Below are 27796 nucleotides of genomic sequence, written 5' to 3' on the forward strand. Positions count from 1 at the left end.
AAATAAAGAAGTAATAAAACTCTTGAGGCGAGGATGTTAGCAGCTATCTGCGAAGATCTCCAGATGAACAAGAGTTTGATGTGCCCTAAGGAAGGTCACGCAGAGGGAAGCCCTCCACAAGCCAGACACGAGGACGCCCACGGGTTAAACCATATTTTTTTTTCCTTTGTCATTAAAACGGTTAAAATTTTAGATGCAATAACAAGAATAAGCTAAAGTTAGCGGTCCTCGCGATCACTCCAATTAAAACCAGGCCACCAGATGCATCAGTGAATCCTTATCCAATTATTAATTCGATATCAAATGATTTTCACCTTTAATACTTTTTACTGTTAAAACAAAGCTTGGAGAGAGAAATACCGAGTCACATCAAAGGTTATCGAGAAGGAATGAGGTGAATGGGCAAACTTACGAAAGAGTTTAAACAATATCCCAAGCAACCCCGACCACCTTTGTATCTTCCGCAGAGCACGAGGAAGGAATTTCACACCCTAGTGAGGAAAGCTGATGTTATGAAGAGGGTCGCCCCCTCCCCCTCCAGGGGTGTGGCAGATGGCACACAAACACACACGAACGCACACACACACAGACCATGCGGCCCCCCCCCCCCCTTTTCCACTGCCCGGAGAGAATTATTACGGCTTTCAAAAGTTCAAAAAGACAGTCAAGACAGATCAGCGATTCAAGACGTCCACAAGACGAGCAGTCGCATGGAGCGGCTGGCTCCGAGCCTCACTGAGTAGCGAGGATCGCTGAGTCGTGATGTATCAATGAAAGTGAGTCATACAGCAGTGGAGGAAACCTGCTGTCAGCGAACCAGCAAGGGCGCGTTCGCGCATCTTCAAGGAGAAAGAGCGCAGCCAGCAACGCCAAGCAAGAGCATGCAGCAGCTCAGCCAGCAGTGGAGAGAAACTGCTGTCAGCGACCCAGCACGGGCGCGTTCGCGCATCTTCAAGGAGAGGGAGCGTGCGCCACCAGCGTGCCATCAGCACCAGCATCAGCACCAGCGCATGCCAACAGCGTGCCACCAGCGTGCTACAGCGCGCAACTTCGCGTCACCAACGCTGAGAGGGCAGCGACCCCGCACTCGACACCCATCATCGTGCGACGACGGCGAGCGTCGTGCTGACTCTTCCAGCCAGCGGTGGACAGAAACTGTCGCAGCCGTTCGTATGCCCCCCCTCCCCCACACTCTCCCCCTCACTCCCCCACCGCGCCGCAACACACAGGAAACACATTTTGGACACAAGAGATGCTAACCTCGGCGTCTGCTTTACGCAAAGAATTGAACCAGTGATAAAGAAGACACACGATACGCATATCGGGATAATCAAGAAGGGTTGCCACTCCAAGGTGGTGCATTAAAAATCAATTCATAAAGGAAAATACTGCTGTCATTGAGTTGCATAATAACCAATCGTCCTACTGTTAACGTGATAAGAATTGACTTGAAGGTCTATGAATGGATGTGGTACTGTGTGGGCAATGTTTAAATACGAATTTGCATAAGGTTAAGGCTTTGATAGAATAGTTTGCATGTATTAATCTCTCTCTCAACAACCAATCGATTGCGTTACGCGTCGGGAATTAACCACAGGTGCCGTTATCAAAGTGAAACAACGCAATCGTGATGGTATCATGTTAACGCTGTGTTGAAATTGCAAGATCGAGAGATTTTATATTATTAAAAAATTTAAGTTTAGCTAGAAATAAAATTGATTAAAGCATAAAGGTTGTGTGTGATTCTTCCTGAAATTCTGCATAATATTGTTCTGCGAATGAGATCTGAATCTTGGGGACCTATCATAAGCACTATCACCACACATAATCCATAACACACATAATCAATAAACGTTAAATCGAAGATAATCGTATCCTTATCGATAATACGGAATTCAAGAGCAGAGTCGAATCGCCTCTCTCTCATTTATGCTCACAACACCTACAGAACTGCATACGATTAATTGCGTTATTCCAATTCATAACCCAATCCTCGTTACCGCGGCTGGACCACATAATCCATAACGACCTGCATTATCATAACCACGCCCGCTCGCATAAATTAATACGATTATCTCTCGAAGCGGCATAATTTATGCAAATAATTAACATAATTTCGGATAAATTATGAAAATTTCACATTTCACATTTCATTAAATTTTCATTATTTTCATAACACCTACATATACAACATATTGGGGGCTCGTTTGGGATCTCTCGCAGACAGTTTATGCTTGAATTAAGGAACAAATCACTGTTGTATTAAACAAGGTATTATGATCTAACATTGCCCTGTGACTGTAACAGGTGTAAAACAAAAAAAAACGCACTCTGAAGGAAATTCCAGAGCAAGCCGTATAACAAAGACAGTTGAAGTAAGATTATTTGCTCGAGTCAAACTGACCATATCCTGTGATACAAGTGTCTTTATACGTGCTCTGAAGGGAATACCAGAGTCACACGAGTCGAACTGATGCATTCTGGATACAATGGGTTTGATATGCACTCTGAAGTGAAATTCCAGAGATGCTCGTATTAAGAGGAATTTTTGAGTGGATTGCGGGATATTGGGAACTTGTACCAAAACGGTCAGGCCAATCTGCTACAGAGCAAACAAATCAGGGAGACACATGGAAGGGGAGCTGTATTGATGACATTGGGACACTGCTTAAGAACTGGATAAAATGGGACAAAAGCGAACACGATGTAAAAACTTCAGAAATAGCTACGCTGAACTCAGACCCTCTCGCACAGACAGACAAACAGAGATTATGGAATGAGGAAAAATTCGGAAAAGAAACGGGTGGGGCTGATAACCCCGAAGTTAGAGTGAGACAGAATATTAAAACCAAGTCACCAGGAGATTCTGTACTGATAACGCGAGAAAGGGCGGAGCCGAAGCTCCGAGGCGAACACAACAGAGGCAGCTCTCCAGGAAAACGCACACCACTCACAGACGGCCAACACAAACATCGCGACAGGCACAACGCACCAGACAAATAAAAATCAGACACCCCACAAAAACCACATAAGTACGGGACATGGGACAAACATGAGTCACCGAGCAAAGTTGACCCACGTTACAGGCGCAAAATACACTACAAAAATCATGTTAAGCAACGCCACCGTGATGTTAATAACTCATCCGAATCTGACTCGGATGACGATGATCAACTTTCCGAATACTCGTTCAGTAGTAACACTCTGAAATTGATGGACAAAGCTCTCGTCAGAATTCCCTATTTTGATCCACACAATAAGAACAGGGACATTCACACTCACATCGCAATGGTAGAAGCAGAAGCAATGATTAGGGGTCTGAGGAAAACGGATGAAACAGCGAGTTTGCTGAAACGCAGCTTGCATGGACAGTCCACATGGCTGAAGAAGACAGACACGCTCTCTCCACTGCTGCCCTGAGGCAGAGCCGTGCTCGGTCCGCTGCTGCCCTGAGGAAGAGCCGCAGTCTCTCCGCTGCTGCCCTGAGGGAGAGCCGTGCTCTGTCCATTACATTAGTACTCGAGTTTTTTTGGTGCTTAAATCCACTGCTGGATGAAGGCCCACCGCACGCTGTGCCAGTGGATCGTAAGGATTTACTTGACCAGTGTGTTGGGGGCCGCCGCACGCTGTGGTTGTTGGGGGGTGCCGCAGGCTGTGGTCGTTCAGGGCCGCCTATGGCGCCCCCCAACAACCTAGTTTAATGAATAGAACGAGGTAAAACTGATGGAAAGACACAGCACAAAATACAGCATCTGTTAATACTTGGAATATCAATACAATGAACACTGCAGCATCATAACATTGCCTTATGTGGCACATTAGGAATGGACTACTCTTTTCATTATTTCCTCGTGCAGCAAGGGAGTAAAGTGTGGTTTTGTGAAAGTCGTTATGTGCTGTGCAGTATATCAATGCACGTGTGTACACCAGCATGCGATAACGGAGGTGGGCCTGTAGGCGGCTGGCAGGCTTATTGATTAACCGGACGTGTACACCAGTCACATGGTTAATGACGACTCGGTTGAAGATTGCTGTGTGTGACACACGTGCTGTTGCATTTTACAGGTAAAGGACCCACACCTGATGATGACCGTTTGAGTTATGGTCGAAACGTCGTGAGGACCCACAGGTTGTTTTTGATCGTTATAGAAATGTTCTAGACTTGATCGAGACTTCAAGCTTTGCTTTGAATTGTTTGTGAAAAATTCAATATGAGGGGTTTGAGCACTGTGCACTGTAGAGGATGATGTACTGTAGTTAATATTTGTAATTCTCTAACCCTAATACTGTTTATTCTATAACCATGCCCATTCACCCAGAGTATGACTACTTGCAATGCTATTGAGAATAGAACACAATGGTGACAAGTACAGTACATATATTGTTCACGTACAGTACAGGTAATAGGTGTAAGATACCGATATAAGGATGGTATAAATAGACATACAGCTTAGGATTTAAGTAATATGCGAATAGTGAAGTGCAAAGGTTACTGTCAAGGACAAATATGGTTTATCAGTAGTAGAATTGGGTTTAAGAGAAACTGTGATTGATTAACCGCACTTGTACACCAGTCACATGGTTAATGGTGACTCGGTTGAAAATTGCTGTGTGACACACATGCTGTTGCATTTTACAGATTAACAACAATAAATATTCATAATAAAGGTTTTTGGGTTAGATCGCGTTATTTATAAATGTGTCGTAACCCTCCACCACCCGACACGGCCAATCAGCAAAAAAAAAAGTATAACGTTGACAAAAGACAAATAATTCACTTTAGCCCACCGGTGTGTTGAAGAGTGAATCCACAACATTTACAGTTTGAGTACGACGTTTCGCTGGTAAATACATCCAGCATCATCGGGCAATTCGCCAGAAATGTTTGCCCTCGATTTGGAGCACCTGCCCACATCCTTCATTTCGAGTGTGCAACACTTAGATAACATGAAACTCAACAATAGGTCCTGGATGGACCAGGCACCTACATTACCACTGAATAGCTACACAAGTGAATAACCTACTGTGTTAAATAAGGTCAGATCATGTAATCACCATACTGCAGCATAAATGTACAGCGCTGCACATAACATTGAACTGTGGAGATACTTCTTCATCCTTGCTCTCAAGATCGCATTAAAGTTACATGGGTACAAGTCTGACTTGACTTATTTAATTACAAGTAACATTCACAATAACGCAAGTGGGAGGCTTCGTTGTTAACTAGGCCTCATATTTATAATAACAATTTAACAGCATTATGAAGGCATTTACAGCATTATAACGGCATTCCCAGTATTATAAGAACATAAACAAACTTACAGACAATGCGTCTTAAAGTCCCACAATGAACAGATGCACCTGTTTTCACTGAGACGCTATTTGTGCCTCCATTTTGTACTCTGTGTAATGGCGACACCCTGCCTCATGGCTTAGAGAATGTTAAATTGTAACTTCCTGGTCACGTGACCAAACTCAACACCATATCAGGAAGTTCCTGTGTAATCAACACCCCCATACCTGCCATGGGGCAGAACACACCCCCTGCCCCGAATCTTATAGAATGGCCGATATTTAATCCACACAGAAACGATCAAGGATTAATAATATTAACGTGTTTAAGCAAACAGATAGTCCACCGCCGGACTATCTACCTCATTTGAAGGCCAATGTAAACAAATTATTATCGAGGCTTCACCCCCCCCCCCCCCCCGTTTCCTATGCATACGTACATTGTCAGTATACCCCCCATATGCAAGCATACCCATTTGGGTTAACCCCTCCCCACTCCATGCGTACGTACTACATGGATGGCCCCTACGATCGGCGCTGCTCCCCTTCCCCGTCTCCTGCCTGCCTCCACGCCCACCGGGCGTCCTCTTGGTGGCCCGGCTGCCGGCGGGCGACGACCGGTGGGGCTGCTCCGTCACCCACGTCGGGCGGCTCCTTTTCCCGTGGTTCACGTGGCCGCCGAGGCATCGGCAGCCGCGGGACATCCTCGGGGCTTTGTGCGGTCCCAAGGATGGGCAGGTCGAGCTCTTGCCAGTGAAAGTCTTCACCATGTCAGCATGCCCGGGCACAGAGGGAAAGTTCACGTTCGTGGTAAGCGAGCCGGGCCGAGGCTGCGCATTCTTTATCGCCGCGGGCCCAACCGGGACTCTGCTGCTGCCTGCATGGACATTGCGGACGTCGTCGGTGGAGTCGTGGACTCGATCACGGTGGCCCCCTTCTCCCTCCTGGCTGCAGCCCCTCCCCGCCGCCTTTTGTCTTTCCAATGCAATGTTGGCTGATTACCTTTCAGCCCCCCAGATTTCCATCATTCCCCAACTACGACCAGGCCTATCCCAACCCCTCTTTATCAATCCATCTTGCTTTGCTGCATCAAAACTACACCACGTACAATAACAATTCTTTATTCAAAATTATTGTCATGCTATGTACAATTTAATAATTGCTGGAAAGCGCTTTGGTAAAGGTGCTATATAAAGCTCATTAAGATCAGAAACAGTTTTAGTTTTTCCCATCCCATTGGTGTGCAAACACATGCACTAATTTACATGCAGGCGCATCTCATTATACTGTAAAAAAAAAGCAGCGAGACAGACCTTCTGAGAGAAATGAGGTCTATGTGTTTATGTAACTTTATATATTTAATTTTGAAACCGTAAGAGACGGTCAAAACTAGAAATTGGTATGGTCTTTAGCCTGGATTTGAACAATGGCTGGGAGTCAAACAGGAGGGAGGGCTGGAGAAAGGGAGTTGCAGACTACATGGGCAGCAGACAAGAAAGTGTGACCTCCCACAGAGTTAAGGTTGACTGTGTCCTTTGACAGAAGGCCTTGTGTGCTGAAGGGGACAGTGTCTCGGAGGAGAGTAGAGACGGATGTGAGGAAAGAGGTAGGCAGGGGTAAGCCCACAGAGGGTATTGAAGAAGGGGAGTGCGATTTTTTTTAAGTTGATTCAGGATTGGAGTGAGAGTTATTGGAGGAATCAGAGTAATGAGGTGATGTGCTATCAATTTCAAGTGTGGGTGAGAAGTCTTGAGGCAGGATTTTGGATAACCTGGAGTCTGGAAGTGAGGGTTTGTGGAGGCTGTAGAGGAGAGTATTAGGGCCACTAATTCTTACAGAAGGCACATGTACTTTATTCATATTTTATTAGTTAAATGCATTTTAAAAGGTAGCCAGAGCACTTGTAAACCTTTACACTCAATGCCCTACCAGGAAATACAAATACCTTCACATGTCACATCACATTCTTTTGTGACATTAACCAGAGGGTGACATTGATCAAAAGTAACTTTTTGCAGGTTTATTGTTTTTTAGTACAGCCTGCCATGTTATAACACGTAACGTTTAGTTCAGTATCTAATCTAGAGGCATGTTCAAGGATAAAGCATCCGATGTCAGAAGAGAACACAATTCAGATTCCATGAGTGTGTGGTATAGGTATTTCAGGAAATGCACACAAGGATGAACATAAATGAGACCAAACAGAATTATGGGAAATATAATACAGTAGTCTAATAGATTAAATATATTCGTACTCAATTTGTAGCCATTTTATCACAAAAATATAGAATTTTAAAATATATTGTATCCAATGTTCGTTCATTAAGGCAAATACAATTCCACGGTAATTTACTGCAAATGTGTACTTATAATAACTTCTAAGGAAAAAAATAACAAGGAAATATAACATCTACCTATGTATGATTACTGGTCATTACCTTCATAATTGAAAGTGGGTAAACTGCAGGAAGATGGTTTCATGATTACTTGTAGTGATTTCCCACAAGTGGTCTCTCCATTCCAATCCGTATTGTCAGAGGGAGGCCATTACTTAACGTGCTGTGGTTAATCTTACCCTTCTTTGCGCAGTTTTACATTTCGATTGCCTAAATTTGTTAAATAAATAAAAACATTAAAAAGCGATGGAAAGCCAAACGAATTGACAATGTGCACGCCTTAACCTCTCAGCATGCCAGGGAGCACACTCATCATTTACTATTTTCTGCCCTGATACCTTATTGAAGATCCCCAGAAATGTAAGATTTGTATCACAACATGGATGAAACGAGATGTTTGGTACTAGCTCAGCAAAAACATTTTTCTAAGAACTAACATAACGGTCGGTATCACATCCTGTAATGTGATTGTTGTGTTCCGATATACTTTTATTTTCCTTTGCTGTATTTTATTTTTCTTTCATTCCTTTGTGTCGTTTAATATCTCGAGTCACTCTTGAAAATTACTCTACCTCAGTCCTGGAGTTTTTACCTGGTAAAAAAAAAAACTAAACCAGGGTGGTGTGCAACCAAATAGTTGTGACCATACCCAAATGTAGAGGTGGTCAAGCGCCCCCCCCCCCCCCCACCGATTTTTTTTTTAGCCCAGCAGTGCTATACCCCACTCCATTTCTACAATCACATCTCGCATAGACACTAGCTCGACACAAAACAATTTTCCTTCAGGGTCTCTCCTCGATAGGAAAGGCCAGCGGCGAGGAACCCTTGGACTTCTTGCCTGGGGCCCTGTCCGCCATTAAACACGAGGTGGCTGGGGTAGGCTAGCTTAGACTAGCTTCAAGTGTAGGCTTAGGTTGAGCAGGGCATGGCAGGTCCAAGGCCTCGGGAACGAAGTTAATTGGGACAGGAGGAAAAGGACGATAATAAACAAAGTCCTCCCATAGGTCTCTGGGCATTAGAAAAAAAAGTGATTTAGAGGGGGAAAATAATGGAAATATTTGTGGTCTGGGTTGAAGTTTAACATCGGGTTTGGAGGGGTCCATTCCAGCACTGCTCACTTGGCCATAACATCACCAGAAATCCCCAAAACAATTATCTTAACGCCAACTCTGTCCATATCAATAAGCTGCATCAACACGCTTGTTGTGGTCACTATTGCGCCAGACCACCAACCACAATGACCACTTACAAGTTACTCTTCTCTTATCCCCAGGAGGTGAGCATGGATATTGGGGGAGTGGTTGCGCAGCGGTTGCACAGAGGCGTATGAACCGGCAATGACTGGCATGGAGTGGATAGAAAAAGAGCTGTAAATTATTATTATCTGCCTATATATAATGGAAGGCAAGGTCTTGGAGTATAGGGCAGCACATCCAATCAGTTTTAAAATATATTGAACCATAATATATAGGCTTTCACGGTCCCATTGCTTTTTATGACATATTCAATCATTTTTGTGTTGTGTTTTCTAATTTCTTTCCTGGTTCTCTTCCTAATGGTTTTACTGAGTTTTGTATATGCTAAGTTTTGTTTTGTATTTTAATCTCTCCTTTTCATCAACATGCATTATGGTTTCAGATAAATTGGCTTATTTTTTATATCCCACTTTTGAGTGCATTGGCCATGACAATGTTCGTTATCTCATTACTTAAAGTGATGGTATCCAATTAATCGTTCTAATGCTCTTAGGATTAGAATACATTGCTTAGAATCGATCTAACCTCATATATACGTCAGAGAAAAAAACCCAAATTCGAGACACCATATTAATCTTTAAGTAAGGCAAATGTGCTTGAATGCAACATGTCGCTAAGAGGGATGAGGCCAGTAACAATGGCAGCCAAAGGTGAGAATACCAGCGTGGAAATAAGTGCGATGAGATGAGCTCGTGCACAGGAGCAAGATAGACCGTGGCGTTGCAATACTGAGGGAAGGGTGACGACGTGGGGACGCCTTCATCCAGCAGTGGATAGAACATGGCTGAAGAAGATGAATAAGTAGTTATGAGGCGATAATCAATTATTACTGTCACTCGCTCATGTGTTGTTTAAAATACGTATGAACATAAATTAACTTTTTTTCTATTTTGTTCTATACAACGTACTATGTCAAAGTCATAAATGTGCAAATAATAAACAAACTGGTGATGCTTTGGGGTTTATTTATGTTGGCGTGCATTAGCAATCTGGGACTACTCCTCTGATTAATCAAGTTAAAACCCACAGTGAGAATATCCCGCAGAGACCCATAAAAGCACTGCCTTTAATTCATTTCATACTAATTTTATGTATTTATTCAGTTTATCGTTCATAGAAGCATCCAGCTGTTGCCATCATCTAAAGTCTTGAAAATATACAACACAGCAAGACATTGTGATCCACATGATTAATTATTTCTTGTTCATGTTTTAATTGCAGTATTTTATTTATTGAATCATATGCTTTTACTTCATTAGTGTTCATTTATTTTGCGAGGTGATGGTGCAGAGTAATACAAAATGTGCGGGGAAACACATTTGAAGCACATCCTTTGGGCTTCAGATAATTAATAGCACTAAGCAATTGTCTACTTTGCCAATGTGGTTTTGGAGTTATTCATTAAATGTTGACAGGTGGCTAGATACATGTACCTCCCATAACTAAAAACCCATAACTAAAAATATGACAGTAATAGACTGGGCATGGTATTAATGTGAACTTTGCGCGTGAAGAGTCACCGCACTGCTTAGGTGTGAGGCTCTTGTATTATCATCACAGGTGCCAGTAAGATCTAATCACGTAGAGGTAGCAGGAGAAGTACAATTTTGAATTGTCAAGCAGGTTTTTTGGCGAGTTACGCAAGCCATTTCAGAAGCGTACTGATGACCACTTTACTGTTAAGGGATGTGTTTAGGACAATGTGTTATTAGTGCACGGCCACTAACAACAGAAAACAGGATCGATCAGCGCGGTTAGCAATGTGGAAGTGATGGTGAAGAAGACACTGTGCTGTGAGGGGTGAGCTACTTTGTGTAGGGTGGTGGAAGAATTTTAGCAAAATGTTAAATGTAGCAAACACTTCGAACTCGGCGATCAAGGGACGCGCCTTGGAGAGTGGGTATCAACATCACTATGGCTGCGTGTTCTTGTGGAGGGAACAGCGTAGTGACAATTGGATATTGTGGGATCAGCAGAAATGGTCATGTTCATTTCTTTACTTTGGCTATGATCTGGCACGTGTCTGTATAAATTGGTGCTCCTCCATGTGTGGCTCATTGATCTCCCTCCACTAGTTTAAGAGGAGGCGTGAATATATGTATGTTGAACTTACGTGGATGTATGTTGAAGCCTACGTGTTCAACTGATGTTGAACTTCTTTCAAACTACACGTAGCCAGCCATGCCCAATTGGAGGTGCCGGGGAAGGACAACAAACTAAACAAAAAATAGTTATAAAGAGATTATTTTCAATCTAGATTAAAAAATTAACAGCTTCAGTGAATTCCTAATATCGGAAGGGTGTACCAGACGAACGCAGAAGTGCATCTGAAAGCACGCAATGCAGTGGGTGTCTTTGTTCATTGACTAGCCAAAAGCCAATGTGAGGATCACTGGTAGAGATGAATGGTTCTCATCTATTGGGACCTGATGACATGGTTTGGGTCATATCCGAAATCAAACTGATATTAACCATGTTTTCATGGATCCGATCCAGGTCAATCATCTATCAGATCTGGGTAAATTGCGATGGTATTTAAATTATTGGATTATTCAGGTATTACGCAGCATTGTATTAAACGTACTATAGATTATTTATCCAGGAAGGCCTCTCCTTTTTAAATAGGGAATGTTTTACATGCAAAATGAGACTAGAGAATAAAAAAGCACACTCTTTGTGATACCACACAAAGGTCCACAGAGAAGGGGTTGCCAAATCAACTTACTCTACTGCCACCTCCTGGTAATCTCTCAGCCAAGCGCATTTTGGAGTTTCAAATGTATCTATATGATCCGACCAACAATTGCCTTGGTGACACTGCTGCGCATAGGGCAGCCACCAGTTGTCAGTCTCAGCTAGTCAGATCCAGCAATTGTAGGAAAGAGAGTTGGGCAATTTTTCTTAATATCACCAAACACTATCTAACATCGGTGCAGAAGCAATGATGAGCGAACCTTAGATCTTGATGAAACAGTTGAAGTGGGGGGGGGGGGGGGCAAAGAGTAAAATTAGTTTGTTGATAAATAGAAGTGTATGTACAGTGAGGGAAAAAAAGTATTTGATCCCCTGCTGATTTAGTACGTTTGCTCACTGACAAAGAAATGATCAGTCTATAATTTTAATGGTAGGTTTATTTGAACAGTGAGAGACAGAATAACAACAAAAAATCCAGAAAAACGCATGTCAAAAATGTTATAAATTGATTGGCATTATGAGGGAATTAAGTATTTGACCCCCTCTCAATCAGAAAGATTTCTGGCTCCCAGGTGTCTTTTATACAGGTAACGAGCTGAGATTAGGAGCACACTCTTAAAGGGAGTGCTCCTAATCTCAGCTTGTTACCTGTATAAGACACCTGTCCACAGAAGCAATCAATCAATCAATCAGATTCCAAACTCTCCACCATTGCCAAGACCAAAGAGCTCTCCAAGGATGTCAGGGACAAGATAGTAGACCTACACAAGGCTGGAATGGGCTACAAGACCATTGCCAACCAGCTTGGTGAGAAGGTGACAACAGTTGGTGCGATTATTCGCAAATGGAAAAACACAAAAGAACTGTCAATCTCCCTCGGCCTGGAGCTCCATGCAAGATCTCACCTCGTGGAGTTGCAATGATCATGAGAACGGTGAGGAATCAGCCCAGAACTACACGGGAGGATCTTGTCAATGATCTCAAGGCAGCTGGGACCATAGTCACCAAGAAAACAATTGGTAACACACTACGCGGTGAAGGACTGAAATCCTGCAGCGCCCGCCCGCAAGGTCCCCCTGCTCAAGAAAGCACATATACATGCCCGTCTGAAGTTTGCCAATTAACATCTGAATGATTCAGAGGACAACTGGGTGAAAGTGTTGTGGTCAGATGAGACCAAAATGGAGCTCTTTGGCATCAACTCAACTCGCCGTGTTTGGAGGAGGAGGAATGCTGCCTATGACCCCAAGAACACCATCCCCACCGTCAAACATGGAGGTGGAAACATTATGCTTTGGGGGTGTTTTTCTGCTAAGGGGACAGGACAACTTCACCGCATCAAAGGGACGATGGACGGGGCCATGTACCGTCAAATCTTGGGTGAGAACCTCCTTCCCTCAGCCAGGGCATTGAAAATGGGTCGGGGATGGGTATTCCAGCATGACAATGACCCAAAACACACGGCCAAGGCAACAAAGGAGTGGCTCAAGAAGAAGCACATTAAGGTCCTGGAGTGGCCTAGCCAGTCTCCAGACCTTAATCCCATAGAAAATCTGTGGAGGGAGCTGAAGGTTCGAGTTTCCATCGTCAGCCTCGAAACCTTAATGACTTGGAGAAGATCTGCAAAGAGGAGTGGGACAAAATCCTCCTGAGATGTGTGCAAACCTGGTGGCCAACTACAAGAAACGTCTGACCTCTGTGATTGCCAACAAGGGTTTTGCCACCAAGTACTAAGTCATGTTTGCAGAGGGGTCAAATACTTATTTCCCTCATTAAAATGCAAATCAATTTATAACATTTTTTGACATGCGTTTTTCTGGATTTATTTGTTGTTATTCTGCCTCTCACTGTTCAAATAAACCTACCATTAAAATTATAGACTGATCAATTCTTTGTCAGTGGGCAAACGTACAAAATCAGCAGGGGATCAAATACTTTTTTCCCTCACTGTATTATGTGTTTGATTGAGTGTGATATTCACTGTATAAATGCATACTGTGTAAGCTAAAGATTTAAAAAGTCGGTTTACGTGTTTGCTACAGTATGTGTGTGTCAATCGGCACACTGGACACGCTTGCAAACGAGATGGTCCATCTCCAGTGATTTTCCAGCTTAACTTTTTTTTCACTGAGAAGGAACTATAGCAGCATTCACGTGGTTTGATTGCTGAAGGCAAAATTTGTTATATTAAAAGTCATGTTGTGAAAACAAAAGTCATGAAAATATCACAAGATTGGATGCAAGTTCAACATTACAATGAAAGAAACACATCTGAATCAAAACAACTAGTGTAATTTTCTCGGAAGCATAAGAGCAAAAGATTCCAAGAGCCAGGATTGCTTGTGGTAAGGCAGCAGTCAGACAAAAATATGAGTGAACTAAAGGATTTATAGATATTGCCAGCAGCATATTAATGTCAAGACATAGTATCTACTGGGCTGTTCGGTATTTACATATACTTGGATGTCAAGGAGAGTTTTTAAATATGGGCATGGCATTGAAAATAAAACCATTAGCTATACAGAAAGGAAAACTAATGATGCAGGCTTAGGATGGAAGCAATCTTATGAGGATCATTAAAAAGCAGGATAAATGAAAGCGTCTATTGTCAGAAGTGAAGGTTTTCTGAAAAATGTTAAAGGCATCAGGATGCTGGAGAAAATAATTAGAGGGAGGAGAAAGGGGCTACTTGGTTACTGTAAAAATGGAGTGAAGTATTGGGAAATGCAAAGACGGTGCAAGATCATACTGGATAGAAGGCTTGAGTTACGAATTTGCCTTTTTATACAGAGAAATCAAGAGGAAGAATTTGAATTTGCTATATCTGAGCTCAGAGGCACAGTGTGACATGTTTAACTATTTGTAGTCTTGTAATAAGGAATGGTGCTTACACTGGGTGTAACAATACATCAATTCATAAATTAATAGTTATTCTTGAACTCACAATAATGCTTTGAATCCTGCAACAGACAATATTTTATGTTCGTATTTGTCAAAATGGGTTCACCCAACTCTATCAAACGCACAGAGGCAGCTACATTAATGTCAGTATAAACAATATGATGACACAACAGTGCAACTACACGTTGATTCGCAACGGGGTGAATCAAAAATGAATAGTATTTACAAATTAAATGACACTTTTATTTTCTTCTGGAGGGGATAACATTATACATACCATGATCTCCTTCATCAACACACAATCTGCAAATTAAAAGTTAACTTTTAATGGAAGCTCTTGACCTCTATTTATGGCTTCTGTAAATAGCAATTAAGAGGAAATGTAGTTTCTACTAATTTGTGTGTGCATTTTTTTATTTTATTTTACGCAGCATAAAATAGGAGATTTTAACATGCGACAGCGCCACGTAGTGATTGCACTTGGGAAGTGATTAGGAAAATCTGCATTAGGCCGAAAGCCACAAGCAGGAGAATTAGACTACTGCTACAAATAGAAAAAAAAACCTCTTTAAGGAATACTGTTAAAATGCATATCCTTAGAACCATTAATGAAAAAAATGTTAATCACTAGAAGTTTCCAAAGTCACAGCAAACCATGTCTATGATTCCCTTGATCGTCAATCAAAATGCCAAAGGCTTCAACAGCAACATTAAAGGAACTTATTGAAGATCATGAGAGTCGTGGGACAAAAAAACACCTCAAGCCGGTCTGCACGGTGACCTTGTTGAGCACATGAATATTACCACGTACGTGAATTTTGTTTTTGTCTGTAAATTTCCACATGATAAGCCACTTCGTCGAGCTATCGTTTGTGGCCAGGTCGCTGGCTACCTGCTAAAATAAAAAAAAAGTTTATATTAGTCTCCCATGTTGTATAGTCACAGATTCCCTACAGAGTGTTGACCAGACATTGGTTAAAATGAACAATAACGAGATGCACCGTACCCTTGTTATAAATCACTCTAAAACTCTGGGTACATATACAATCATTTATACCATCATTTATTAGCATTTATTAGCAATTAAGTTTCAGATCAAGTCGTTCCAGATCAAGATGCACCATAACATTGGTAACATTAAATTAGCACTCCAAAAGAGCTGAAGCTGGGGGAGAAGGGTGGCATGGTAACCTGAAAAGTTTTTTTTTCCCTGAAAAAATTTGCATGCGCAACACACATTCTACTTTGTCCCGAATGTCCTTGTAACTATAAATGAACCTCACCAAACATACAGCCTGATTGCTGCATTGAGTTTGTGCCTGTCTATATGCATTGCACTGAAGCTAGGGCATGCATTAATGTATTTTTTTGCTTTGATGCCCACCACCACTTAAACAAGTATCAAGTCGAATTTTGGTAGGTGTTTTTTTTTGTTATTGCTTTGAGTGTAAATGGTATGGATATTATTAATTCTAAACAATCATGGTGATGGCAGTGATATGATGTTAAGCTATTTGCAATGTTTTTAAAATGTTTGTATTCTGTATGTATGTTGAACTTCTGTTGCACCGTGCATAGCCAACCATGCTAATCGGAGGTGTGCGATTATCCCTTGCAGGAGGGAGAAATGCATATATATATTTTAAAGTCAATTAATGCAATAGTGTACTTCCTGAGGTTATTTGTTTCAGTTTCCCTTAAAATCGTATTATTGGCCTTATTAAGTTCTGTTGAGTTAAGCATCAATAGAGTACGCCTTTCTGTTTACATACAAACTCGCAGAAGGATGCGATATAACATTTAAATATATTATTTCGAGATTGATTTTTCTTTCCTACTGAACGGTCTTAGGCACCTAAAATTTTGGCAAGAAAGTTATTTGCTAAATAAAACGTCTGTGCTGCTTTTATCCAAAGTCGAGTGAAAAGGGCATTGCACTAAAATTATCTCAGTAATCTTTAAATAATTGCGGTCGAATTTATTTGTGAGGAAACACAGCTGGATCTTTTAAATCCTTGCTCAATTTAACGGCTTGCATGATGCTGGCATGGGTGCACTGGGGAGGGCTATAAATGATACGTTTTGTGGTCTCATGCCTCAAACATGGCGTGTGCTCAAGGGTGTAATTTTTTGATATGCCTGCATCTGTGAGAACTGCAGGCACTATCTGCTTTGGCGTTGGCAGCAGATACTTGGCACTGCCATACAAAGTAGTAGCTTCCAAGATTCTGTTTTGGGGATTTTGTTGGCCCCTAGAGCAGATGGTAGTTAATGTTCTTAGGGCAGTACTACCTATTTAACAAGCCAAAAATATAAGCAAATATATTTTACAAAAATATACAATTTCCAAAAAATGTTGGTTGCTTCACTGGCCAATCTATCAAGCTGAATCATTGTATATTAAGGCTCACTAATATTTTCTTTCGTTTGTATAAATGTATATAACATGCATTTTTCTGAGAATAACCTAAAAAGAGAGTTCATGCCAAACGAGGTAACTGTGATCGTCCCTATACTACCTTTAAAGGTACTTTAAACGCAAGTGTATATACAGTGTGTGCTGCATTCCTACTGATTCCTGTGATAGGCAGATTATAAAACCATTTCAAAAAAAATGTGGAATATGTACATGCACAGCCATTTTGTTGTGCATCCGCTGCTTGATGAGGGCATCCTTACTCCCGCAAGCAGTGGGGATTATGTGGCCATACTTCACCGTGCTGATCATTGCGGTTTGGTGGAGGTGCGGGTTAGTGCAGAACAATGGAATTTGCTGCACTACCCCGACTGCCCACAATGCACCTGTCTTTTGCACATGGTGGTCACCCATCCACCAAGCACTATCCAGGCTCAATTAAGCTTCCCTGCATAGCTCTGACAAGATCAGGTGTATTCCAGGAGGAATTAAATACGAACATATCATTATATTGCTCTAGGTGTTACATATAGATTGTGGGGTTCTCAATGTTGTTTGATATAAAAGTGATTTAAAAAAAAAGCAATGGAGGACACCTGCGTAAACAGTGGGTCTTAGCCAAAGAAGCTGAGTGTAATTGTAATATTTCTTTCATCAATGCCATTAGCACTTGTCTGATAGACAAAGATCTCTCCACAATATCGTCATACATTACAGTTCCTTCATGTCACAATTTGCATATCTCTCCTGCACATGAACTGATCTTGTCACTCCATAACCACGGTGGTCATCCTCTCAGGCGTTTTCTCTCATCCGGCTGCATATTCCATCACCAGTCTCAACCACCAGCCATCCATTCTAACCACAGTCACAATGGTGTATCTTACTTACATTTGTTCCATAATCCATGCATTCCTCTTTCTGCCACCGTGTGTATACATCACTCCTATGCTTATTGGGACCCTTTTGAGCTGCTGCACGTATTGTGTCAGTGTCCTTCTTTGGGCATTATCTGTTATCAAATGCAATTTTAAAAAAAAACCTCCACCTTGCTCAATTTGAAATGTAACTTTTCAGAAAAAATACATGTACTATTCATAGTATATATTATCACTAACTAGTACACATTTCTAAGCAGCTCCACGCGTTTGATCATTGACACCATCAATAATTTCCAGGTACACCCTTGCATCAGTGTTTCTATGCATTTTCACATTTAGCGTCACAGAATACGTTTTTCAAAACTACACTTCACCACCACGCTGACCACTTGCAAATGTGAAGTAAATGTGGCTAATTATGTGTTCTCGTGTTAATGGAGCAAAGCAGACAATGTGGGGAGTTGGGAGGGGTGGAAGTTACAGGAGTCGGTGATATGACAAATGCTAGAACTGGTAAAAAAAAAACAATAATGAACCACTTTAATTGCTCGTCCCTTAATAGAGGAACTGGCACGGAGGGTGGGACCGTCATGGCAGTTGGTCGTGACAGTTGTCTGAAAGTCCAGAGGGACCTTTCTGCTGGCTGCAGATCACTCGCCTACTAGAAAGGGGTATTTGTGGATTTGGACCCTGAACTAGTCTCTGTTCCCTACAGCCATCCGTTAAAGGAATCTCGGGCTTTGTACAACCTAAACCGAATGTAATAAATATAGCACTCATTAATTATAGTATAGAGAACATATGGAAAAATTGTTTAACATGTGTTGTTACTGCCATACGTTGATCACACGCATGATACGATGTTCATTTAATATACATATACAGTACCGTAATTATTTTAGTTATTTTAATTGCATTGTGGTGCATTGTACCATCCTATGCTTGGGGTTAGTTTTCCCTATGTCATACTGAGATGCAACAATTGGCATTCAACATAGGGATATACAGTTACTTACTGGTTATCTCTGATGATGAACTGGATTTTATTTTTTTAATCAGAGTAAATAGTTTAAATAACAAAAAATTAGGTCCCAAATTATATTGCCAATAATACTTTCAAACATTATTGTAAATTGCAATCTGCATAGCTAAGTATTTACACATATATTTACTTACCCACAGGCACACTTTGCACTCTGTCCATCGTGCACAATACCTTGCTCATTTTCCCATACATATATTCACTTGCTGGCATGCGCACCCGCTCACTCCTCTTCATGTCAGCTCAACCTGCACACTTACTCACCCACCTGCATACGCACGCACGCACTCTCTGTATACATGTGTAGTGTCGTCTATGCGTGCGCGCGGCGTGCGTCACACACACAGTCAGCCAGAGACAAGGTAGTCGCAGGAGGCACCGCTGTGCCCTTTTAGTGTTGTTGCCGAGCTCACGCCACGTCTCGGGCCCCTTCTCTCTCTCTCTCACACACGACCCCGCTGCCGCACGACCCATCCCAGACATGACCCTATCCACGTTGCACCGACGGCGTCGACCGGGACAGCCAACTACTGTCTGGCCACGCAATGATCGGGGAAGGCGGCGACGAGGGTGGTGATGACGACAGCAACGACGAGACTCGTCCAATCCCAGAACCGGCAGCCCGGACCTCTCGCTCTCCGCTGCTTATATTCCCATCAGCGCGGCTTAGCTCCGCCCTAGCCGCGCCTCCCTTCTTAAACCCTCTTGGAGGGTTGCATGGGCTTCCACACGAGGTTTACCATGACCCTTGCCCCAGTTCCTCTGCCCTGCCGGCACACCCGCGTATATGCTCAGCGGCGTATGCGCTAAGTGCCCACCTGCAGTTGCTACTGCTGCTGTCCAAGAGTCGTGCTATGTCACTTCACATGCAAAAAGACAAAGATCCCCCATATAGCCTTCAATCGACTGTTGGGGCAAATGCTGTTAGCGAGCACCTATGAAGGCCAGCACAGCACAAAGACTTACATACACATTGGGTGCTATGTGCCTCTAGCAGTATCCCTGTGCATACACACATGCAGATGTGTGCGAACATTTCTTGGGTGATGACAAAGATTATGAGATTGAGAGAACGAATTCTGTGCAGTGCTGGATCATAGGCTGCTGCCAAGATGCTGCTGCTGCTATTGCTGATTATGCATAATGGTGATGGTAAATTATTAAACTACGATGGTGATGGTAACAATTTTATTAATTCTGACCATGGATAACAAAAATGGATAAAATGAAGACCTTCCTGTTATCTGTTATTCTTCACAGATAAATGGAATAGCATTGAAAATGTCCATCTCTCATCTGGGATTATGCTTATATGCAAACAGTACTCCCTACGTCAGTGCAGATTAGAAGGATTTCAGTGTACTCTACGTGACTATTTCCTCGAGCATTTGCATTATAGTTGTAGTGATCTGTATAGGAAAAATTCAGTTGAATGTCTATATTTTACAGAGTGGGCCTCTTAAACGGCTAAACTGGATGGGGTAACCACGTGGCTCAGGGGTCAAGCAATGAGCTGGTGCTGCTAATATACTGCATGTGAATTTGGGTTCCAGCGATCCGGTAATAAACTCGGTTCTCACGTATAAGTAGTTGTAGGTCTCAGCCCCACCACCAGTGAATGCACGCAGATAAATGTCCATCACATTAACTTTAGTTTTTACACTTAATTTGGTTCATTTCAGCTCTAAGACATAACGCTTTTGGCTGTGATTTACACGGGACCAACAACCTTTGCACACCGATTAAATGGTGTTCCCCCTTGTTTGGTTGAAGAGGTCAACCAAAGTTAATTCAGAAGTAGTTCTATTACCTTATTTTCCAAGGCTGCAGAGTTGTGAATATGAATATTATTCGTCTCGTGACATCATGACGAAAATAAACTTGCAATATAATTTAGATGGAGAAAAAACTATAAATTATTTCGCTTAAGAGTATTGAATTGCCTCAGTGCACGTTTAACGTCACATATTTGTTGTGGTTTTTAAAGTGAATTCTCCTTAAGCCCACAGTAATGGGATTTCCTCCTACTTGATAATTCCAGTAATTAAATAATTACCTTCTTCCAAGTTAAACTGCCAGCACTGTAATTTGAACAGCTGGTATGAATACAGAGAAAGTTAAGCCACGATTAATGTCTGTGCACCAAATGGCTTCATTTAATATTTCATGTAATTTTCTAAGACACTTTGAAAACTAATGAAACTGCATAATTGCCAACATTTATAATTAGATGCCTGTCATTCACAAGTATGCATATTAGTGGAGATAACTCTCTCATCATCATTATCCATGTGTTTGTTGATCAGAAAATGTTAACGCATTGGATGCAAGGAGCACATTAACATATCTGACAAGATAAATAATTTTAAGAATCAACTATCTAATTTGTGCAGATGACTTTGTGAGTGTTTGAGGGATATCTGTTACCACAGCTAGCAAAATTGAGGTTTTTAAAATATTCTTGGAAAGGCAACGGATTATGTCACTAGCTTCTTTGCTCGTCCTAATGGCAGTGAATCTTGCACAAAAGTATGTTTTAAAACACTTCACCGCAGTTCACTGTAGCACCGTATTAATGGCAGTAATTCTTGCACAAAACTACGTTATTAATCACCTAATTTCATGTCACTGTAGCACTGTATATAACTCACCTTCAACTTTGTCAAATTCACTGCTCGTATACTTTATTATCTTCTGCTTTCAGTCGCTGGGGTTGAAATAAATTGGAAATCGATACAATATCTGGAAAAACACCGATAAATGCCTATTTTACCATAATGTAGAAGCATAAATTAGACTTCCCTTTTGTCTCGTGCTGAAGAAATAAAAAAGACACCAAATCCACTTTCTTGCTGTGTACAGGGTGTTTGAAAACGATTAACCCAATTTCAAAGCAGTATATTTCACGAAGGCAACATGTTACAATTACACAAAAAGTTACAAACGGTTTAATGAGTTATCAAGTTTTACAAACCATTTTATAAATGCTCTATGTACCCTCCACCAGCTTTACGGACAACATCGAGACGATAGTTGAATTCGTCCCAAACGCCTCTGTTCTCACGTTTTCCTCTGAAGTGCGTGGTCACCCTGTGCTCTTCCCCTTACATAAACAGCTCGTTTCCTCAAATTGTCGGTACCAACAACGAATGCTCTTTGACATTGGCGGATCAATGCCAAAACGCCGTTGAAACGCACGCTGCACAGCAATTACGGATTCAGTCTTGCTGAACTGCAGAACGTAAAACGCCTTGTGTTGCGGGGTCACCATCTTACGAATGACTGAGGCTAGGGGCTGTTTGTGCGCTGGGAGAGGCATCTAGAAGTAATCATTTGAAACTATATGCCCCACCCTTTCAAGCGCTAAGAATTTCATTCATGGGCGGTTCGTGGTTGCAGAGTTATAGCGATTTCAAATCGGGTCCATGCATTTTAAACACCCTGTATAATTATATATTAGATTCACTTTTAAAAAAGAAACGTCAAACTTAAAGTGAATTAGCGAAAAAAAATCATTCCGCTCGAACTTCTTCTGCGTGAGTGTAAAAATCCACCCGCTCATGAATATTAATGGCGCGGGGGGGGGGGGTGCGGCATGTGGAGTGACGTCACGCGTGGGACACACAGACATTCTTGGCTCATAGTAGTAGCACCCCCGAACAACCACAGCCTGCGCCCCCCCCCCCAACAACACAAATGGCTTTGCTGTACTTGAGGACTTTCAACAAGTCCAATAAGAGTGGCTTTACTCGGCTTTCACTTAAAACTTTCACTCTACATACCTTTTTTGACGATCCCGCAATGCAACTTTAATTCAAATGAATGAAAATGTATTTAAACTTTAGTTGTGAGATTTACATTCACTTCTAAGAGCTATGACTTATTAATCACTAAGATAACTGTTAGGATTATTTGGAAGGTCTTATCTTAATGGGTCTTAGGAAGTGGTGGGGGGGGGGGGGGGTCCACCTCCCCCTCAGCCCCCACCCCTGGGGGCTCTGGGGTGTCAACCTCCGGTCACGGGGGGGTGGGGGGTGGAAGGCAGATCAGCTGCCCACAGCGCCTTCTTACGGCGCAACATCACCTCGGGGGCGTACATGTTCGTGAGGGGCGCACCTCTGGTTGGCTGTTTGCTCGCGGTCACGTGACGCAATTCAACTAATCACACAATGACAGAATGACAGAATGACAGACCTGGGTGTTTATATATATTTATTGGCCCTGGAAGACACCAACAATAATTGATGTTTCTTGTCAGCTTAAATAAACGCATTCACATATTTGGGATCATGCCCAATAGGAATTTTTTAATTATGTAAGAGCAGGCGAGTGTTCTGAAAATAATTATGTTAAGGCTATGCATGTTGATCTCACTCCCTCAGCAACAGTGGATGATGGTCCCACTCCCTCGGTGACGGTGTATGATGGTGCTACTCCATCGGTTACGGTAGATGATGGTCGCACTCCCTTGGTGAAGGTAGATGATGGTTCCACACCCTCTGCAACAGTGGATGATGGTGCCACTCCCTTGGCGACAGTGGATGATGGTCCCACTGCCTCAGCAACAGTTGATGATGGTCACACTCCCTCAGCAACAGTGGATGATGGTCACACTCCCTCAGCAACAGTTGTTGATGGTGCCACTCCCTCGGTGACGGTGAATGATGATCGCACTCCCTCAGTGACGGAGGATGATGGTGCCACTCCCTCAGAAACAGTGGATGATGGTGCCACTCCCTTGGCGATGATGGATGATGGTCCCACTCCCTCAGCAACAGTGGCTGATGGTGCCAGTCCCTTGGCGACATTGGATGATGGTCCCACTCCCTCAGCAAAAGTGGATGATGGTGCCGTTCCTTTGGCGAAGGTGGATGATGGTCACACTCCCTCAGCAACAGTGGATGATGGTGCCACTCCCTTGGTGAAGGTGGATAATGGTCACACTCCCTCAGCAACAGTGGAAGATGATGCCACTCCCGTGGCGACAGTGGATGATGGTGCCACTCCCTTGGCGATGATGGATGATGGACACACTCCCTCAGCAACAGTGGAAGATGGTGCCACTCCCTTGGCGAGGATGGATGATGGTCGCCCTGCCTCAGCAACAGTGGATGATGGTGCCACTCCCTCGGTGACGGTGGATGATGGTTACACTCTCTCGGTGACGGAGGATGATGGTCTCACTCCCTCAGCAACAGTGTATGATGGTGCCATTCCCTTTGCGAAGGTGGATGATGGTCACACTCCCTCAGCAACAGTGGATGATGGTGCAACTCCCTTGGCAATGGTGGATGATAGTCGCACTCCCTCAGCAACAGTGGATGATGGTGCCGCTCCCTTGGCGAAGGTGGATGATGGTCACACTCCCTCAGCAACAGTGGATGATGGTGCCACTCCCTTGATGATGATGGATGATGGTCGCACTCCTTCAGTAACAGTGGATGATGGTGCCACTCCCTCAGCAACAGTGGATGATGGTGCCACTCTCTTGGCGACAGTGGATGATAGTCGCACTCCCTCAGTAACAGTGGATGATGGTGCCACTCTCTTGGCGAAGGTGGATGATAGTCGCACTCCCTTGGCAACAATGGATGATGGTGCCACTCCGTTGGTGACAGTGGATGATGGTCGTACTCACTCAGCAACAGTGGCCAAGACCAACGAGCTCTCCAAGGATGTCAGGGGCAAGATTGTAGACCTACACAAGGCTGGAATGGGCTACAAGACCATTGCTAAGCAGCTTGGTGAGAAGGTGACAACAGTTGGTGCGATTATTCGCAAATGGAAGAAACAGAAAAGAACTGTCAATCTTCCACGGCCTGGGGCTCCATGCAAGACCTCACCTCGTGAAGTTGCAATGATTTTGTCAATGATCTCAAGGCAGCTGGGACCATAGTCACCAAAAAAACAATTGATAACACACTACGCCGTAATAGACTGAAATCCTCCAGCGCCCGCAAGGTCCCCCTGCTCAAGAAAGCACATATACATGCCCGTCTGAAGTTTGCCATTGAACATCTGAATGATTCAGAGGACAACTGGGTGAAATTGTTGTGGTCAGATGAGACCAAAATGGAGCTCTTTGGCATCAACTCAACTCGCCGTGTTTGGAGGAGGAGGAATGCTGCCTATGACCCCAAGAACACCATCCCCACCGTAAAACATGGAGGTGGAAACATTATGCTTTGGGGGTGTTTTTCTGCTAAGGTGACAGGACAACTTCACCGCATCAAAGGGACGATGGACGGGGCCATGTACCGTCAAATCTTGGGTGAGAACCTCCTTTCCTCAGGCAGGGCATTGAAAATGGGTCGTAGATGGGTATTCCAGCATGACAATGACCCAAAAAAACACGGCCAAGGCAACAAAGGAGTGGCTCAAGAAGAAGCACATTAAGGTCCTGGAGTGGCCTAGCCAGTCTCCAGACCTTACTCCCATAGAATATCTGTGGAGGTAGCTGAAGGTTCGATTTGCCAAACGTCAGCCTCGAAACTTGAATTACTTGGAGAAGATCTGCAAAGAGGAGTGGGACAAAATCCCTCCTGCGATGTTTGCAAAGATTGTGGCCAACTACAAGAAACGTCTGGCCTCTGTGATTGCCAACAAGGGTTTTGCCACCAAGTACTAAGTCATGTTTTGCAGAGGGGTCAAATACTTATTTCCCTCATTAAAATGCAAATCAATTTATAACATTTTTGACATGCGTTTTTCTGGATTTTGTTGATGTCATTCTGTCTCTCAATGTTCAAATAAACCTACCATTAAAATTATAGACTGATCATTTCTTTGTCAGTGGGCAAACGTACAAAATAAGCAGGGGATCAAATACTTTTTTCCCTCACTGTAAAGCTTTCGTGACAGCAGGGATTCATCTTCTTGGTTCTTTCGCTAAAGTAACGTAGAAGGGAAATAATGAAATAATAAAAATAAAACATACTCAAATAAAATTCTCACGACGTTTCGGCCACAACGTGGCAAAGGTGGATGAATGTCACACTCCCTCAGAAACAGTGCGTGATGGTGCCACTCCCTTAGCGACAATGGATGATGGTCGCACTCCCTCAGCAACAGTGGATGATTGTGCTATTCCCTTGGCGACAGTGGATGATGGTCATACTCACTCAGCATCAGTGGATGATGGTCACACTTCCTCAGCAACAGTGGATGATGGTGCCACTCCCTTGACGATGGTGGATGAATGTCACACTCCTTCATCAACAGTGGATGATGGTGCCACTCCCTTGGCGATGGTGGATGATGGTCACACTCCCTTGGTGATGGTGGATGATGGTCACACTCCCTCAGCAACAGTGGATGATGGTGCCACTCCCTTGACGATGGTGGATGATGGTCACACTCCCTCAGCAACAGTGAATGATGATCCCACTCCCTCGGTGACAGTGGATGATGGTGCCACTCCCTCATTGACGGTGGATGACGGTCTTGAACAACCGCGTGAGGACATCCCCAAGAAGCGGCAGATAGCTTACACACACTCATGAGTTCTGCACGGTGTGATTGTGAACACCTTTAAAAAATGGAACATCGAGTGAACGTTTATCCCACCTTACTCATTCATTGTAAAAGCTCTGAAACTCACTCAGCATCTTTTGTACCTCTTAACCTGCAAATCAAAACATTACATGATACTGCAAAAAAGTGTTATTCCTCCATACTACACCACCATCACTAATTTATATTGAGTGGGAGCTTGGGTGATTGGGCGAAATGCTATGTTTTTATCACAGTGGAAGATAGTATATTTAGAGTGGTTGCAGATGGCAGACGTGGTTTCAGGTTTTGATTCTTGTTTATTTACCTATTACAGTGATCCAATACTGGAGAGGCCATTGTTGATGAATGACACAATTCCTCAACCTGTTGAGGTGCCCATGAGATGGCATTCCAGCTCGTGGGTCTTTTTATAATTTAGGTTCATACGAGTGCTATCCTTTTTTTGCACGCATGAGTTGTCGTTGCATTGCAGAGCAAGCAGTGCAGCCCCCTCTCCTATAGATCCCCAAATGTAACAAACAACGGCTGTGAACAAAAAAATATATCACAATTTCTGCATGTCACGAGAGGTGAAGAGCTCCCGTTTGATTTAAAAAAAATAGTTTTCCTTCCACTTCTGTTGTAAAATCTAAGTTGCCAGACCTTGTGTCAGAGCTGCTCTTGCCAAGTGCATAATAAATCTCTTCCTCAGTTGCGCTACCTGCCAGATCTCAGCAAATTATGTATTACTTTAATTGCACATACAAATGGCCTTAGCAGACACTGTAGTGGTAGTGTTACCCTCTCGTCAACACTGGTCGACGTAAAATTACTCTGTATGTATGTTGTTGAACTTATTTCGCACCGTATGTAGCCAACCGTGTTTAATCTAGATTTAAAAGTGCGTAGCTCCAGTGGATTTCTAATATCAGAAAGAGCATCCTAGATGGCCACAAAAACGCAAAACTCTAACCAGTGCCACTGTTATAAGCACAGTTGGCTACGTACGGTGCAAAAAAGTTCAACATACATGCATACAACATAGCTAGGATATACGTGCAGTTGTTTCAATCTCCTGCCTTCTGAACCCTCCACCCCTCCCACCGGAACAGAGATATGCCTTCCCTTGTCAGATCCGCGTCAGTCACCCATCCGGATTGATTCCAACCAGGGACTCTCGCGGTTTCCGAATCCTACGGGGTGATCCTTAAGAGGTAACATGATCCCAAGCTTACAGACAAATCTCTTTAGGGAGCTTGGGGTTCGTGAACGTTGGAAATGACACACGTAGAAAATAAGTTCATCGATGTAAGTGCGAGAAGATTTACTTTTCTTTACTGTGTTATGGTTATCCTGGCAAACGTAAGAATAATAAATCGTGCTCAAACCTCTCACAAACCCCAATGCTGTCCTCAACTCTACCC

General features: G+C 43.0%; 1 protein-coding gene across 4 annotated transcripts in view; it reads left to right on the forward strand.

The window, feature by feature from the left end:
* Positions 1-14928: 14928 nt before the first annotated feature.
* LOC116939056 (transmembrane protein 132D-like) overlaps positions 14929-27796 on the forward strand; it is a 229964-nt gene continuing 217096 nt past the window's right edge. For 2 of the 4 annotated variants that reach the window (XM_032946940.2, XM_032946941.2), the window contains exon 1: positions 14929-15955. The gene's annotated coding sequence lies outside the window, so the exon portion shown is untranslated. The remainder of the gene's footprint in view (positions 15956-27796) is intronic. The other 2 variants (XM_032946943.2, XM_032946942.2) reach the window with 1 other exon arrangement.

The sequence above is a fragment of the Petromyzon marinus genome, chromosome 5, assembly GCF_048934315.1.
Source record: "Petromyzon marinus isolate PM22_M1 ecotype Great Lakes invasive population chromosome 5, UKy_Petmar_22M1.pri1.0, whole genome shotgun sequence".
Lineage (NCBI taxonomy): Eukaryota > Metazoa > Chordata > Hyperoartia > Petromyzontiformes > Petromyzontidae > Petromyzon > Petromyzon marinus.